Source organism: Onychomys torridus, chromosome 17, assembly GCF_903995425.1.
Source record: "Onychomys torridus chromosome 17, mOncTor1.1, whole genome shotgun sequence".
Taxonomy (NCBI): Eukaryota; Metazoa; Chordata; class Mammalia; order Rodentia; family Cricetidae; genus Onychomys; species Onychomys torridus.
Window position 1 is genome coordinate 17843836 of NC_050459.1, and position 16330 is coordinate 17860165.

General features: G+C 44.3%; 1 protein-coding gene across 2 annotated transcripts in view; it reads right to left on the reverse strand.

Moving 5' to 3' along the window:
• Nucleotides 1-2232, reverse strand: part of Gpat4 (glycerol-3-phosphate acyltransferase 4) — a 41058-nt gene extending 38826 nt beyond the window's left edge. For both annotated transcript variants that reach the window (XM_036209468.1, XM_036209466.1), the window contains exon 1: nucleotides 2164-2232. The gene's annotated coding sequence lies outside the window, so the exon portion shown is untranslated. The remainder of the gene's footprint in view (nucleotides 1-2163) is intronic.
• Between the last annotated feature and the right edge of the window lie 14098 nt (nucleotides 2233-16330).

Below are 16330 nucleotides of genomic sequence, written 5' to 3' on the forward strand. Positions count from 1 at the left end.
TGATGTATAAGTTCTCATTCATGTAGATGCATATTGAAACCTTCAGAAATCAGGTCTTTTCCTTAGTCACTCTCCATTTAAAAAAATGTTTCATTATTTTATGTGTATGAGTGTTTTTCTTTCATGTAGTTCTGTACATACCTGGTGCCCGAGGTCAAAGGATGCTAGCTAGATCCCATGGAACTAGACTTATGGACAGTTGTGAGCCACCATGTGGATATTGGGAATCAAATCTAGGTCTTCTCTAAGAACAGCCTGTACTCTTAAGTTCTAAGCCATTTTCTCCAGCTATTTTTATTTTTAATTGTGTAATTGTGTGTGGTCATGTGCATGTGAGGCTATTGGATCCCCTGGAGCTGGAGTTACAGATAACTGTAAACCACCAACAGCCCTGGGAACCAAATCAAGGTCCTCTGCAAGAGTAGCAGGCTCTCTTAACCGATGCGCCATCTCTCAAGCCCTTCCACGTTACTGAGACAAGGTCTATCACTGAACCTGGATCTTACCAAGTGGTTTGCAGGATCTTCTTGTTTCTGCCTATTAGCAGTGAGATTACAGATGAGTGCCACACCTGGCTTTTTACATGGATGCTGGGGATCTGAACTCAGGTCCTCATGTTTGTGCAGCACTTTAGCCACGGAGCCACCTCTTCAGCTCAAGGAAGAACTTTAGTTATCTTCCAACGAAAATACATTACAATTTTATGCAATGCTACAATCTTTATTTTGAAACCTAAGCTACTTTTGACAGGTAGGGCTCACTGTCTATCAAAAACTTCTCTTGAGCTGGAGATATATAGTTCACTGGTAAAAAACAAAACAAAACAAAACTAACCCCTCCCTACCCATCCATTTACAGGAGAGCTATTTTTTTTTTTTTCTTTTTGAGACATAGCAGAAAAAGAAAATAGGGATGTAGAGGGGACAAGATTAACCAATGGTGTTATTGAGACTAAATAACGGAGCATATGTTAGCTAGAAATACTATTTTTGTATATCTGAAATTCTCCAAAATATAGATCTGAAAAGAAAAGTTACTTTCAGAAAGAGAAAGGATGGGCTGGAGAGATGGCTCAGGGGTTAGGAACACTGGTTGTTCTTCCAGAGGACTTGAGTTCAATTCCCAGCACTCACGTTCTCACAACTGCCTGTAACTCCAGTTCCAAGAGATCTGACACTTTCACACCAGTGTACATGAAAGAGAAAGGAACATTCAGCAGGCAAAAGTACAGTTTTGTTCACACAGTTCACGATTTCAGTTTAGGCGATTTAAATGCCCATTCTTACGGGGTTTGGACACAACCTTCAAGGTCTGCTGCTCTGCTGTTCGGCAGAGGTTCTTAAAGTTCTGCCAAAATTACGGAAAACGAACTCAAACCCAAAGTTCTTCCAATGCTCTCAAGGCTATCTATTGATAATAAGCGCGGAAGAGCTGAGAACGGGATGGGCCCATTTCACACCGATTTTCTATATAACTAACTCCTGGGGCCACCAAAGTCATATCCAAGTAAGATGACAAACGAACACACACGTCAAACTCCCGGGCAGGAGGATGCTGCCCCCCCCCCCCGAGGGCAGGAACCAAGGCAAGAGGTAGTGGCGTCTGGGGTGTGACTCGGTGGCTCAGCGCAGTGGACTAGACTAGAGGAGGGCTACCCTAGCATACCGGGAGCGAGGGAGCCAGACCTGAGAACGACAAGGGTGAGCACAGCGTGGGTGGGGGGGAGAAGACAAGGGTGCATTCCGGGGGAGGGGGAAACACCGGTGAGGGCGTTTCCACGTGATCCAACGCCCGCTTCTCAGCCTCGCTTCTCAGCCCAGGGCCTCGCAAGGCCGAGGCGGCCAGCGGGAGAAGCGTGAGCAGCTGGCAGAGAAGCCGACTGGGGAGGGGGAGAGGAGGACTGGCAGGAGAGGAGAGAGGAGGAGCAGGGTGGGAGGGGAGAGGAGCGGGCATGCTAAGGAGAGGGGAGATGAGGGAAGGGCCGGCTGAGCAGGAGAGCAGGGCGGGCGGATGAGAAGAAGAGGGAGCAGAGCGGGCGGGCGGGCGGGCAGGAGCTCGGGCCGCCCGGCTTGCCCCTCCGGCCGGATCCCGGCTCCCGGCTCCCGACCCCCGCGCCCGGCCGGGACCAGGGCCGTCCGTGAGGACCAGGTCCCTCCAACTCACCGGCCGTGAGGCTCGGCTCCAGTCTTCGCCGACTGCTGCTCCCGCCCTGCCCTGCCTTGCCTTGCCCTGCCCGCCACCGCCGCCGCCGCCGCCGCCGCCGGCCCAGGCCTACGTCACAGCGTGCGCACGCCCGCCTTTGTCTACGCCGCTCGACGTGGCCCCTCCCCCCACCGCGCCCCGCCCACCCTGGCGTCAAAGCGCGCTCGCGCTTGCGCCGTTCTCGGGAGGACCGGGCTCCGGGAGGAGGGGCGGGGCCGGGGCGACGCACGCCTCCCGCGGCTGGCTATTGGTCGACGAGGAGCGAGGGTGGTAGCCCCGCCCCGCGGTAGCCCCGCCCCGGGCACGGAGGCTCTGGGGAATCGTAGGTGTGTGCGGAGGTCGCTTTCTGACCCGCTAGGTTTGCAGTTCGGGCGTCATTCCGGGAGAGAGGGAATGAGCCCAGAAGAGCAAAGTTTGTTTACTGAATCACTGTGGGACTTCGTGTACCGTGAGATTTGGTTCTGGCTGGTCACGAAACGTTAGCTGCTACCCACCCCGGCACCATCCGTCCTCCCAGAGCTGCTCTTGATTACACTGAGAAAGAAAAGTCAGGCGTTGGCTGGTTGGCCAGCTGCAGGTTTCCAACTCAGCATCGCTCGTCAGACTTGAAATACCTAATTCAGGCTTGTTTCCCCGACGTGGGTCCCCAAAGAAGAGGAAGAGAAGAAAGAAGGGGTGGGGGAGGCGCCTCTCTTTGCTTTTTTTTTTTTTTTTTAAATACGGCGTCCTGTAGTACAAGTTTGCCTCAAGCGCTATGGTGACACATGACCTTGAACTTCTGGACCTACTGATTTTACCTCCCAAGTGCTGGGAATAAACCACATCCCAAGTTTTATAAGGTCTGGGGATGGAACTCAGAGCCTCGTGCATGCAAAAACCAGCCCTTGACCAACTGAGCTACATTCCCAGCCTCCAAGTTTGTTGCTTTTATTAATTCCAACAGTACCAAGCCCTTTCCCTAATTCAGGACTTAAACCTTTCCACTTTTTGATTTCTTCTTGCCAAAGAAATTTTTACACAACTCCAGGTGTGTAAGTATATAACATGCTTAACATATATTTACTTAATATGTCTTGTATAATCATAAAATCATTTTGCTATGTATATATTGTTTTACTATGACTACCTATGAAAGCAAATTTACATATTAATGAGATGATGTGCTTGCCATTTTTTATATAAAGAAATTAGCTAAATATTGATAGCAGAGGATATAAAATATAACATTTCTGAGCTGTTCAGGTTTTTTGTTGTTGTTGTTGTTTTGGTTTTTGGAGGCAGGGTTTCTCTGTGTAACAGCTCTGGTTGTCCTGGAATAAACTCAGTAGTCCAAGCTTTCCTCAACTCAGAGATCCCTGCCTGCCTCTGCCTCCCAAGTGCTGGGATTAAAGTCATGGGCCACTGCCAGGTGAGTTGATCAGTATTTTTAATTTTATAGTTGTCAATGCTGAGAACACTATTTTTCATAAATACCTTGTACGGAATAGCATTAGTAAGATTATGGGCATTTCAGAAATTACTAGAGATCCTACCCTAAGCCCAAGCCAAAGTCAATTTAACGAGTTTTTGTGAGCAGATTAACTCAAGCAGCAGTTTTTAAAATCAAGCATTCTAATACAATGCAAACCCCAAATATGCTAATTTGATGCTTACATACTGAGAAGAATGACTACAGCACTGGCTGCTCTTCCAGAGGTCCTGAGTTCAATTCCCAGCACCCACACGGTGGCTCACAACCATCTGTAATGAGATCTGGCGCCCTCTTCTGGTCTGCAGTTATACATGCTGTATACATAATAAATAAATAAATAAATCTTTAAAAAAAAAGATTTATTCTTACTATTTTTAACTGTGTGAATGGGTAAGTGCATATAAGTGAGGTGTCCAAGGAGACCAGAGGTGTCAGGTACCCTGAGAGTTGGAATTATAGGTGGCTGTGAGCCACCCTACATTGGGTGCTGGGAACAAACCCTGGTCCTCTGAGAGAACAGTAAATGCTTTGGATCACCATTTCTCCAGCTCCATGGGATTTTGTATTTTGATCCTATAAACCTAAACTGCTTGTTAAAGCTTGGATTTTAAATGTCCCCCGAGAACTGTTCATTGAAATATGGTGGCCATGCTCATTTAGCAGAATAATACTGTACAGATTTCCTTGAGGCCCATGACCTTTCTAGTCTTGACTCCTAATGACTCCTAGACCAATGCCTTGCTTGGCCCACATCAGAACAGCACCTTGTTGCAGCAGGGGGAAAGTAACAGAGACCTCCAGTTAGGCAGTGTGCAGAGTGAGAGACTTCACAGCACTCAGTTCTAAATGGATCATCTTCATCAAACCTGTCCCCTCCAGGCTCAGGGATCCCTGCTGAGGAGGAGGCAGAAGATTGTTAGAGCTAGAGGTGGTGGATGAAACAGTATCTTTTAGACACAGCAGGACTGACACACATGAATTCACAGACTTTTGTGGTATTGTGTTCCCCGAAATATTGTACACCCTAATAAACTTATCTGGGGTCAGAGAACAGAACAGCCACAATATTAAACATAGAGGATTGGCAGTGGCAGCACACACCTTTAATCCTAGCATTCCAGAGGCAGAGATCTACCTGGATCTCTGTGTGTTCAAGGATTCAGCCAAGCATGGTGACTCACGCCTTTAATTCCAGAAAGTGAGCCTTTAATCCCAGGGAGTGATGGCAGAAAGAGAAAGATATATAAGGCATGAAAACCAGGAACTAGAAGCATTTGGCTGGTTAAGCTTTTAGGCTTCTAGCAGCAGTTCAGTTGAGATCCATTCGGATATGAGGATTCAGAGGCTTCCAGTCTGAGGAAACAGGGTCAGCTGAGGAACTAGCAAGGTGAGGTAGCTGTAGCTTGTTCTGTCTCTCTGATCTTCCAGCATTCACCCCAATAACTGGCCTCAGGTTTGATTTTATTACCAAGACTCTTTAAGATTCATGCTACACAGACTGTGACAGCATGCACGAGGCCAGCACTGATTCAAACCAGACAAAATCCCAGCATAGAGAAGGAGGATTGGACACAAAGCTTCACTCCTAACCAAGAATCTATTTGTAACTGATACTCTCTGGTAAGAGGAAAGTCGGTTTTCTTCAATGGAGTCTCACTGGGTATATTAACCACACCTCAGGGCAGGTCCAGTGCCCAGGAGTAGTTGACGAACACAAAATGAACTCCATCATTTGCTTTCATGAACTTTTTCTTTTGGTTTTGTTTACTTGGGCATTTTTTATATTATTGGTCTTTTGCTTGTTTGATTTTTGTTTTGTGGGTCCTTTTAGAGAGAGAGAGAGAGAGAGAGAGAGAGAGAGAGAGAGAGAGAGAGAGAGAGAATGAGAATATAAAGTTGAGTGTGGAAAAACATGGAAGGATCTGGGAGGAGGTGAGGGAGGGGAAGAAACATGATCACAATAGATTGCATTAAAAAGGTCATAAAAATGGTTTTTCCAGCTTGTTCTAGTGTTGAGAAGTGGTGGAACCTGTAGGAAGAGGATCCTGATGGAAGGCAGTAACTGAGTCTCCAGTCCCCAGGCCTTTCCTGGTCATCATGACGTAACTAGCTTTGTCTTCTCCCTTACTCCTTCCCAGGATGCTCTGCTTCACCACAGAGCAAAGCAATGGAACCTGTTAGAGACTGAAAATCCTAGCGCTGTGTGGTCAAATAAACCTCTCTACTTACAAATGGTCCAAGATAAATCTTTCTTACTCTTAAGATTATCACAGATCATAGTAACAGCTTGAAATACCCCCCAAAGCTGGCTAAGCACATAAACACATCTTAAACACCTGCTTGAATACACGTGTAAACGTTTCAAAGATTCAAAAGCCTTTCACCCACAAAGAGACCTTGAGTTGGAATAACATTTCAACCAGTCAGAAATGGAAAAGATCTACCGAATCAATCATATTACTTAACTCAGTTGGGAACCAGCCAGCTGACAGGCATTGCCGGTGTGAATGCCATCTGAAGAGCTGTTTTTTTCCCCTTGACAAGCAGTGGGGTCAGGGAAAGGTAACTGATTTTCTGAGTTGGAGGTACTAGGCTGCAAGTGTGGCCATACTAAATTGGCTGTGGAAGTGCTGAAGTGCTTAGATCTGCAAATGGGTACCAACTGGAAGACAAGCTAAGACCGTGGTTAGTTGAGTGCAGTGTCACAACCTATGACCCCAGCACTGGGGGAGGATAATCAAGGATTCCTGGCAGCCTGAGCTACCTCCCAACCCCCAAGATGGAAAGAAGGAAAACTGGCTGCATTTCATTGACTACTTCTGTGTGACAAAAGAAATGATGATAAATATGTTTATAGTGCACATGACTGGCAGAGAATTATTATGTACAATATATAAAGTACTCATTCTACAGCTATCATTTGTGAACGACAAATGTACAGGGCATTCAATGTAGTAGCAGTTATTGTAGCAAAAGTTTGGAAACAATCCCAATTCAACTAAACTATGGTTATTCAGGTAAGAAAATTCCATGTAGCTGAAAAAGAGACCCAAGACCCCATCTTTGTACCCAACTGGTTAGATCTTGAGGAAGATGTACTATTAGGAAGAGAAATGAGAAAAAATTAAAAGCTGTTACATCTTGTGTACTTTCCAATATAGATGGAAAATTATAATTTTTATAATAAAATTATGAAGTTACATTGTTAGGAGTTACTGATTTTCTGTGCTCCACAGAGTCAGAGAGTTACTTAGTGAAGTCTATTGAATGATAAGGCCCAAAATTGATGATTAAATGATGTCGGAAGTGGGTAAAGCGTTATTTCCCATAAGGCTTCCAAGTTGCTCATGGATATCAAAGCTGCTTCAGAGCTGTAGTCACTTGGTGTCATGTTAGAGTTTCTATTGCTGTGAAGAGACACCATGACCATGACAACTCTTACAAAGGAAAACATTCAATTGGGATTGGCCTACAGTTCAGGTTTAGTCCATTGTTGTCATGGTGGGAAGCATGGTGGTATGTAGGCAGACATGATGCTGGAGAGGTAGCTCAGAGTTCTACAGCAGGAAGAAAATGACACTGGGCCTGACTTGAACATCTCTAACCTCAAAGCCTACCTCCAATGACACACTTCCTCCCACAAGGCCATACCTACTCAATAAGGCCACACCTCCTAATAGTGACATTCCCTGTGGGCTGATGGGGAGTTTGCATTCAAACCACCACATCTGGCTCCTGTAATTAGTAATGTGTAGCGAAATCTAGTCCCATTAAATCTTGAGTAGAGTAAATCAGTGATGGCAACAACCCTTCCCACTGACTCCAATGTTATTAAAATACGTAAGAAGTAGTCCTCGGGCTGTGTGGTTATTCTCTCCATTTTCATTTTGATAACACAACTGATTCCCACCCTAGTTTGGCCAATTTTTGTTTTGTTTTTTGAAACAGGGTTTCTCTGTGTAGCTTTGCACCTTTGCTGGAACTCATTCTGTAGCCCAGGCTGGCCTTGAACTCACAGAGATCCACCTGCCTCTGCCTCCTGAGTGCTGGGATTAAAGGTGGTTTGGCCAGTCTTAATCACAGTCATTTTTGAAGAGTGGGGCAGTCACCAGGACCTTTAAAAAGGAAGAAAGAGCTGATATGGAGGCACACACCTACAATCCTAGCAGGAGGGTAATGAATTCAAAGCCAATCTTAATGACAGAGTGCAGCCACCTTGTACAAACAAACCAAGGAACACCTGAGATTAGGAGCTGATGTACTAAACCGGAAGAGGTAAGTGGACAGCCTGCACCTGGAAGGAAATCAGGACACAACAGAGGAGTGAACAGGGATGGTGTGCTCATGTCTTTCCCATCCGTGATAAAATACAGGAACGCAGTGTCAAGGGAAGCAACATTTATTTTTGCTCACAGTTCTGGAGGGTACAGGTTGTCCTGGTAGGGAAACCATGGTGGCTGGCTTGGTGCAGGTGGTGATGTAGTGCCTACAATGAAGCTTGCGGCACATTGGTAGCTTAGGAAGCAGAGAGCTCTAGAGTAGAACAAGGGTTAGGCTACATAGTGGAAGGCTCACCACTCTGAACAGTCTACCTCTCCCAGCCATGCCTCAGATTCCAAAGGTGCCATGATTATTTGACCCAGCACCAAAGGGGGACCAAGTGTTCAAACATGAGCCTAGCCTCCATTCGCCATAGTCACTATACATATAGTTAATGTAAGTTGAGGTTCCCCAAAATGTAAATTTGATTTGATCCAATCTGTTTTAAGCCTTTCAGAGCTCCCAACTATTTTAGCACAAATCCCAGACTCTAGCGTCCATTAAATCACTCTTTAAATGTTTGGGTCTCCTTAAGTCTCCCATAGAAGATAGACCCTGCATCTCCTCCACACTCCAACTTCATTTATGGTTTACCAGGCTCAGCTCTTTGGAACTGTCTCCTCCTGGATCCCGTGGCTTCCCAGACAGCCTTCTTGCCTGATTACGCCTCCCGCGTTTCAACCTTGGACTAAAGCACCTCTTTGGGGACATTTCTGAGGTTCTTACAGTCTTGGAGGCCTTCCTAGTTCTTTCGTAACTCTTTATGTTCCTTCGCCTTTCAAGAACACAATATCCCTTGACTTGTGTTGGTTTTTCTGTGAGACTCTCAGCTGCTTTCAGCCAGAGCTTTTTCTCTGAATGTCCATATGGAGGTTTGGATATCGGTACCCCCTAATACGGCATCTTGACATGCCGAGCACTTTGAACTAAAAGGTTGGAAGTCTTAGGAGCAGCTTCAAAAGCAAAGTCTCCCTGTTGGTCTGTCTCCTGAAGTCAGTCATAGAAATCATAATTTCTCCTCTTATGGTGGGGCATAGAAACTACAAATCATTTTTTTTTCTCAAAGCAAAACATATAATCTAGAAAGGTCACTTTTTCTGAAGACCCTCATTCCAGAGTGGTCTTGCCTCATATCCAAGAGGAAGATAGACTACCCAGAAAAGGCAATAAATAAATAATAAATAAAAGGCTCTGCTCCCGTCTAGTCTTGTGCCACTGGAGCATAGCCCTGTGTTCCTGATCACATTTCTACATGGCTGTCCATTCTGAATCAAATTTAAGCATGAAATGGGTATGTGGGGTTTTATTTTTAAAGTCTCCCATTTCATGTAAAACTTTATTTTTAAACTTTGTTGGTTTTGAATGTGAATGCATAATGTGTAAAGGTCAGAGAACAATCCTGTAGAACCAGTTCTCTCTTTCCACTTTACACAGGCGCCATCCAAGGATTGTACAGGCTGTCAGGCTGGAGTGGCAAGTGCCTTTACCTGCTAAGCCATCTCGACCCCCTCCCCAAATTTATATTTCATGAAATGGCCTATAAATTGTTTATTTTTTTGTAGTTTTGGTTTTTTAAACAGGGTTTCTTTGTGTAGCCCTGCCAGTCCTGGAACTAGCTCTGTAGAACAGGCTGGCTTTGAACTCAGAGCTCAACCAGCCTCTGCCTCCCAAATGCTGGGATCAAAGGTTTGAGTCATCACTGCCTGGCTTTTTTTTTTTTTTTTAATTTTTTTAAAGACAGGATCTTACTATGTAGCCTTGGTTAGCCTGGAACTTGTTACATAGACCAGGCTGGCCTAGAACTCATAGAGATCCATCCACCTGCCTCTGCCTCCAGAGTACTGGAATTGAAGTTGTACAACACCACACCTAGCATTATTAACATTTTCAAAAGTGAGAACTTCTGATTAGTTAATGCAAGCTACTATTGTGTATTTATTATTACTTACTTAATAAATACTTTCTCCTAAATGTGTGGGTTTGTTTTTAATTAAAGCAAAACATGTAGCTATAAAAGAAAATGGGCTAGGGGTACAATTTATCATCCTCAAGGCCTTGTGTTCACTCTCCAGCACCACAAAAACAGAAAATAAAAGACATAAACCAGGAGGTCAGAAGTGACGTAAGGAAAATGCAGAGCCGGGTGAGGAAAACGTTGACATACAGTAAATACTAAGTAGTCTGGGTCCCTGGTCGGAGGCTGGAAGGAGAACACATAGGATGTATTTGTCCGGTAGAATAAATTATAGATTTAAAATAACTTTTAGATGTACTAAATTTAGAAAATCATTACACAGATCCTTACATAGGAAACAATAGAAGTATAATTGACAATTTAATTCTAATTTTGTGGGATATTTTGAGATGTGGGTCTTCCTACGTAGCCCAGGCTGGTCCTCCTGCCTTGGCACCATGATGAAAGGTATGCATAATGCTGCTTATCATCAACTGTACTTTCTTTTTCTGAGGAACACTTAGAAACTTCAATGTTCCCTTCATTTCATTCTGTGTCCCTTGTTCTCACTGTGCATGGCGCTGGGTTACATAAGGACATTTTCCTAAGTATACTCGGACTATTCCCATCGCACTCCTACGCTCTTCATAATAACAGTCCCTGCTTATTCTTTGCTTCCCTAGACAGCTCTGCTTCGACTTCCATGTCATATACACAAACATGCCTTTATGTGCGTACTGAAAGTTCAGGAACCCACAAGTGAGAGAAAAGCGTGATTTTCTTGACTAAATTATTTAATTCACTTATCTCCAGTTACATCCATTTTCCTGCAAATAATGTAACTTCATTCATTTTGGATGACAAAAATTTCATTGTTTATAGATAGCACACGTTCTTTATCCATTTCTCTGTTGTTGGACACATAGGCTGGTTTCACTAGCTACTGTGAATAGTGCTGCAATAAATATTGGTGTGGAGTTATTTCTTTGACATGTTGCCCTGGAATCCTTCAGGCAAATAAATACCTAGGAGTGTTTCTTAGTTACTTTTTCTATTGCTGTGAAGAGACATGATGACCAAAGTGACTTAGAAAGTATTTGATTGGGGGCTTGTTTACACATTCAGAAGATGACCATGACCATCATGGTGGGGAGCATGGCAGCAGGCAGGCAGACATGGTGCTGCAGCAGTAGCTGAGCTCAGAGCTTATATCTGATCCACAAACATGAGGCAGAAGGGGGTGGGGTGTGCATATAGCTGGGAATGTGCCTTTGAAACCTCAAAAAGCCTACACCGCTTAGTCCTTACCAACCAGTTCTGCCAACGAAGGACCAAGCATTCAAATATATGAGCCAGCCTATGGAGGCTGTTCTCATTCCAACAAGCAGAGTTGTGTAGCTGGGTCGTGTGGCAGGCCTATCTTTAGTTTAAGAAACCCAGTGGCTGGACTAGTTTACATTCCCACCAGTAGAGTGCCATGCCCTCACCAGTATTCATTGTTCCTTACTGACTGCCATCTGACTCAGGTGAGATGGAATCTCAAAACAATTTTAATTAGACTTCTCTGTGCACAGTTGTGTTGTTTGTGCAGCTAGGGAGCCTCATCCAGTTGGGAGGTATTGACCCTGTTCATGCCTGTCATGTCACACACCATTGTCAGGTAGGTGAGTCAACTCTACAGCATCTGGAGACACCTCTGGCTGCTACAGAGTGTACTGAGTGATCTGTCCCAAATTCTTCAGTAAGTACCACAGATGATCTGTGCTACTGAACAGTTATAATAGCCTTTGGTAATATGACCTTCAGATGTGGCCTTTGCTTGTAATGGCACCAAAGAGTTGCAAGGATTTCACTTTCACAAATAGGGCCTTTCGTTGTCTTTTGTGTGCGTGCATATATGTGATATACATGCAGAGCTCAAAGGCCAGCCTCTGGTCTTATTCCTCAGGTGCATCTACCTTTTATTTGGGACAGGACCTTTCACAGGCCTGAAATTCACCTCACAGGTTGACCAGCTGGCCAGGGAGCCACACCTGTTTTGGTGAGAGGGGTGTGTGTGTTGGTGTATGCAACATCCAGGTTGACCTTGGGTGTCTTTCTCCATAGCTCTTCTTCACCTTAGATATTGAGAAAGGGTCTCTCAGCTCAACCCTGGAGCTCCAGACATGGTTTTCATGCCCTGCCCCCCCCCATCTTTTTTTTTTTTTTTTTTTTTTAACATTATATAGGTTCTGGGGATTGAACTCAGTTCCTCATCCCTGCAAAGCAAGCACTTTACCACTGTTTTATCTTCCAAGTCCTAAGGATTTTCTATCTTTCAAGGGTCTTTTCAAGCTGATGCTGTCGGGGCTGGTCTTCTTGATCAGCTCATCACCCCAGAGCCTCTAGCATCTGTCTGTATTTATTTCTAGGGCAGATGGATTTTGGAGCCAAGCCACCATGTCTGGTTAGGAGAGACAGGAAGCACGAGGCCCAGCTCTGTGGCTGTCCGGCCCACCTTCAGATGGTGTCGAGCAAGGCGGCCTTTGTTGGGGTCCACTGACACAGGCACAGACTTGGTGACTGTATCTGGCCTGTATCACTTCCAGGTGACTGCCACTGCTGCAGTTGTACAGAAGAATGGATGCTTAGGTATAATGAACAGGTACTGTGACCAGTCCCCAACTCATGAACAAAAGTTGTTGTTCTTTTCAACTTTAGAAGGTGGGGATAGAATTTTTTTTTTTTTTTTTTTTTTTTTTTTTTTTTTTGAGACAAGGTTTCTCTGTGTAGTTTTGGAGCCTGTCCTGGATCTCGCTCTGTAGATCAGGCTGGCCTCAAACTTATGGAGATCCAACTGGCTCTCTGGCTCTGGCTCTGGCTTCTGAGTGCTGGGATTAAAGGCATAATTCTTATTTCTTTCCTAAAAGCACGAAAACCTAAAAGCATGAATCCAGAAATACTATTCTGGGATCAAATCTGACAGAAATAAACTTAGGGAACTAAGATGTAGTTCCTCTAAGTTCTCTCGTTTTATTAAACTGTTGTCAAAACTAGGGAGCAACTTCAGTAAGCCTATGATGTTGATTGGGGATCACAAAGTATTAAGACTTCAGAGGTGAGGATCAATTATAAAAGAGTGAGGCAGAATCACCCCCTGCCCCCCAGCATGAGGGCCAACTTGTTTGGGGGTCGAAGGCAGGCTTGCCTGCAGAGTGTTACCAGTGTCTGGTACACATTCCAACACGCTAGACTTAACAGATGAAGCTAGACACGACTGATGCCATTTTCATTATCTAATTTCCATGACTTGTTCTAGAAGGTAGATGGCAGGTGTGCATTATGCTGTTTGCACAAACTGTCTTGATTTCTCCAAAATAACTTACATGAAATTCTCAGTAATTCCTTAGTTCCCTAAGGAATTTTGTGGGATTTAAGTGAAGATAAAATAGTAAAACTGCAGACATAAAAGGAGATAAATTGTTAAGAGAAAGGACAACATGACCAGGACCAATGGAGAACTATGCTTACTCAGGGGGCTAAAATAAGGATTTAAAGTCATCCATGGAATGCAGCTTACTCATTGTCCACAATGTAGAACTAAAAGCTAAATTCCTACACTCTAACAACTAGCCATGACTACTTGGGAGCCTGACCACCTACTGACTCAATGTTTTATTCAGGCATATGAACCCTAACTACTAATAATCCCATGGAATTATATACAATTTGTGCTGTAAAATTTATTACTATGCAACAAAATAGTGAGATGCCTACCTATCTATAGAAATAGAACCCCCCACAAATGGTCCACAAGGTTAAGACCTAACTTTCCTTAACTGATGCAGAACTCCCTCTCCCTCTCCTACAGTGATTTATTTTTTGTTTTTCAAGAAGGGTTTCTTTGTGTAGCTTTGGCTGTCCTGAAACTTGCTCTGTAGAGCAGGCTGGCCTTGAACTCATAGAGATCTATCTGCCTCTGTCTCCCAGTGCTGGGATCAAAGGCATGCACCACCACTTGAAGTGTTTTAATGTCTCAATTATGTCCCTTGTAAATTCTTTTTACCCACCATGCCTCTAATCTTGTTACACATTACATAGGACACCTGCTGAATATACATTAATCCCCTTTACTCCTTCCTCTTCTGGAAGCAACTGATAACCAATAAAGTGAGGTGAAATATTGTGTACCTTAATAAAATTTGCCTGAAGATCAGACAACAGAACAAGCCACTAGATTAAACATAGAGACCAGACACACACCTTTAATTCTAACATTTGGGAGGCAGAGTTCCATTTGGATCTCTGTGAGTTCAAAGCCACCCTGGATAGCATGAAATTGATTCAATCTAGGAAAGAAACAGAGCCAGGCAGTGGTGCCACATACCTTTAATCTTAATACTTGGGAGTCACACGCCTTAAATCCCAGAACTAGGAAAGTTGAGTCAGGAAATAATATGGCTGGGTGGAGAAAGGCATATAAGGTGTGAGGAGACTAGAGAGTTTTGGCTGAGGACTCAGAGACATTCAGTCAGAGGATTCGTGGAGTTGGTGAGGTGAGACACGGCTGTGGCTTGTTCCTTTGTCTCTCTGATCTTTCAGCACTTACCCCAATATCTGGTTCCAGGTTTTTATTATAAGACCTTTAGAAATCTGAGCAACAACAAAGCTTTTTGAGAAGCAATAAGATAGTTAAAATTACAATTGAGGAAAATTATTGGTTCAGAAGAAACAGGGAATAACCGAAGTGTCTTGTTAGGCCTCAATGTATTTTCCTTGAGGAAAGAGAAAAAAAGCAAGCTTGGTGAAGCCCAGGGCATGCACTTAGCACTGAACTTACACTGTCAACCTGTTATTTAGCTGAGTTGTCCTGTATAGTTGCACAAGCTTATAACAAAGGATGACATAATTATTTGATGAAAATGTCTGTCATGATTCTAGTGGTAAGTTTTTAAGCCTAAAGTATGGAACAAGAAAGGAAAATCTGTGACAGTCAAGCCTTTCGACTTGGGTTTTGATGTGCAAATTCTCCTTTATTTGGAGATGAAACATTTCATTCTTTCTCAAAGAAATGGATCAATGGACCCTGTGGCTTTAGCAGAGAATCCAACTCCTCCATACAGCCTGGCATGTACAGCACAGGTAGAAACTTGCTGCTCAGTGTGGTGCTGAGAACAGTGACTGCACAACCTTGAGCCCCATCCGACCTTCTGAAGATGCATCTACAGCCTTTGCCTACGAACGCTACTTCCACCATTAAGCTATACCTCTAGTTGGGGAATCTAAATCTTACCAAGATCTCTCGGTGATTGAAGTGCACAGCCAAGATATGAGAACTATTATAGGGCTGGCAAGATGGCTTAAAGGCAAGGGCACTTTCCACCAAGCCTGATGGCTAATCTTCATCCTTAAGACTAACATGGTAGACAGGCAGAACTCATCTACCCAGTTGTCCATGACCTCCCCATATGTTCTCTGGTTTGCACGTGCCTACCCACATTCAGACATAAACACACAAATGAAAGAAACAAGGACAGCACTGGTCTAGACAACAGCCCAGGCTGCTTTCCTGGAGGCCGGACACTACAGTGCAGTGTGATGGAGGCGTGGGCACTGATCTCAGACCCACCACTACGCAGCTCCTTCTCAGGGTTGCTGTGAGGACCAAATGGGATCCAGCAAACTCTTGTCTGGGCCCAATCCACCTCCCAGACTTTATTCTACACTACTCTCTATTTTTGCACATTGCCCTCTAGTCATGGTAGGCAGAGTATGCCATTTCTGCTTTAGGATCTTACACAACTTTGTTCTCCACCTACAATTCCTTGCCATGTGATCTCTGCATGTCCAGCTTGTTATTCAAACCTCAGCACAAGTATTATCCTTACAGTGATACCATCCCAGAGTGTGCTGATCAGTATTTATTTATGTCAACATGACATGAACTAGAGTCATCTGGGAATTGGAAACCTCATTTGAGAAGATCCCTCCATCTTGTAGGCAAGTTTGTAGGGGCATTTTCTTGACTAATGTGTGAGGGCTGTCCACTCCTGGGCTGTTTAAAAAAGCAGGCTGAGCAAGCCATGGAGAGCCAGTCAGCAAGCAGCATTCCTCCATGGCCTTTGTTTCAGGTCCCACCTTCAGGTTCCTGCCTTGACCTCCCTTAATGGATTGAGCCATTAAACCCTTTCCTCCCCAAGTTCCTTTTCATCATGTTTTACTGTGGCAATAGAAAGCAAACTTAGGAGCGAATTTGGTACCATGGAGTGGGCTATTGCTGTGGTTTTTGATCCTCTGAGGCTGAAGAAACAGCTGTGATTAACAAGGCTAGTTCCACTGACATAAAATCTGGGAAGTCTTTTCTAAGGATCAGCACACAGTAGTGCTTTATCTCAAGCTGGCAG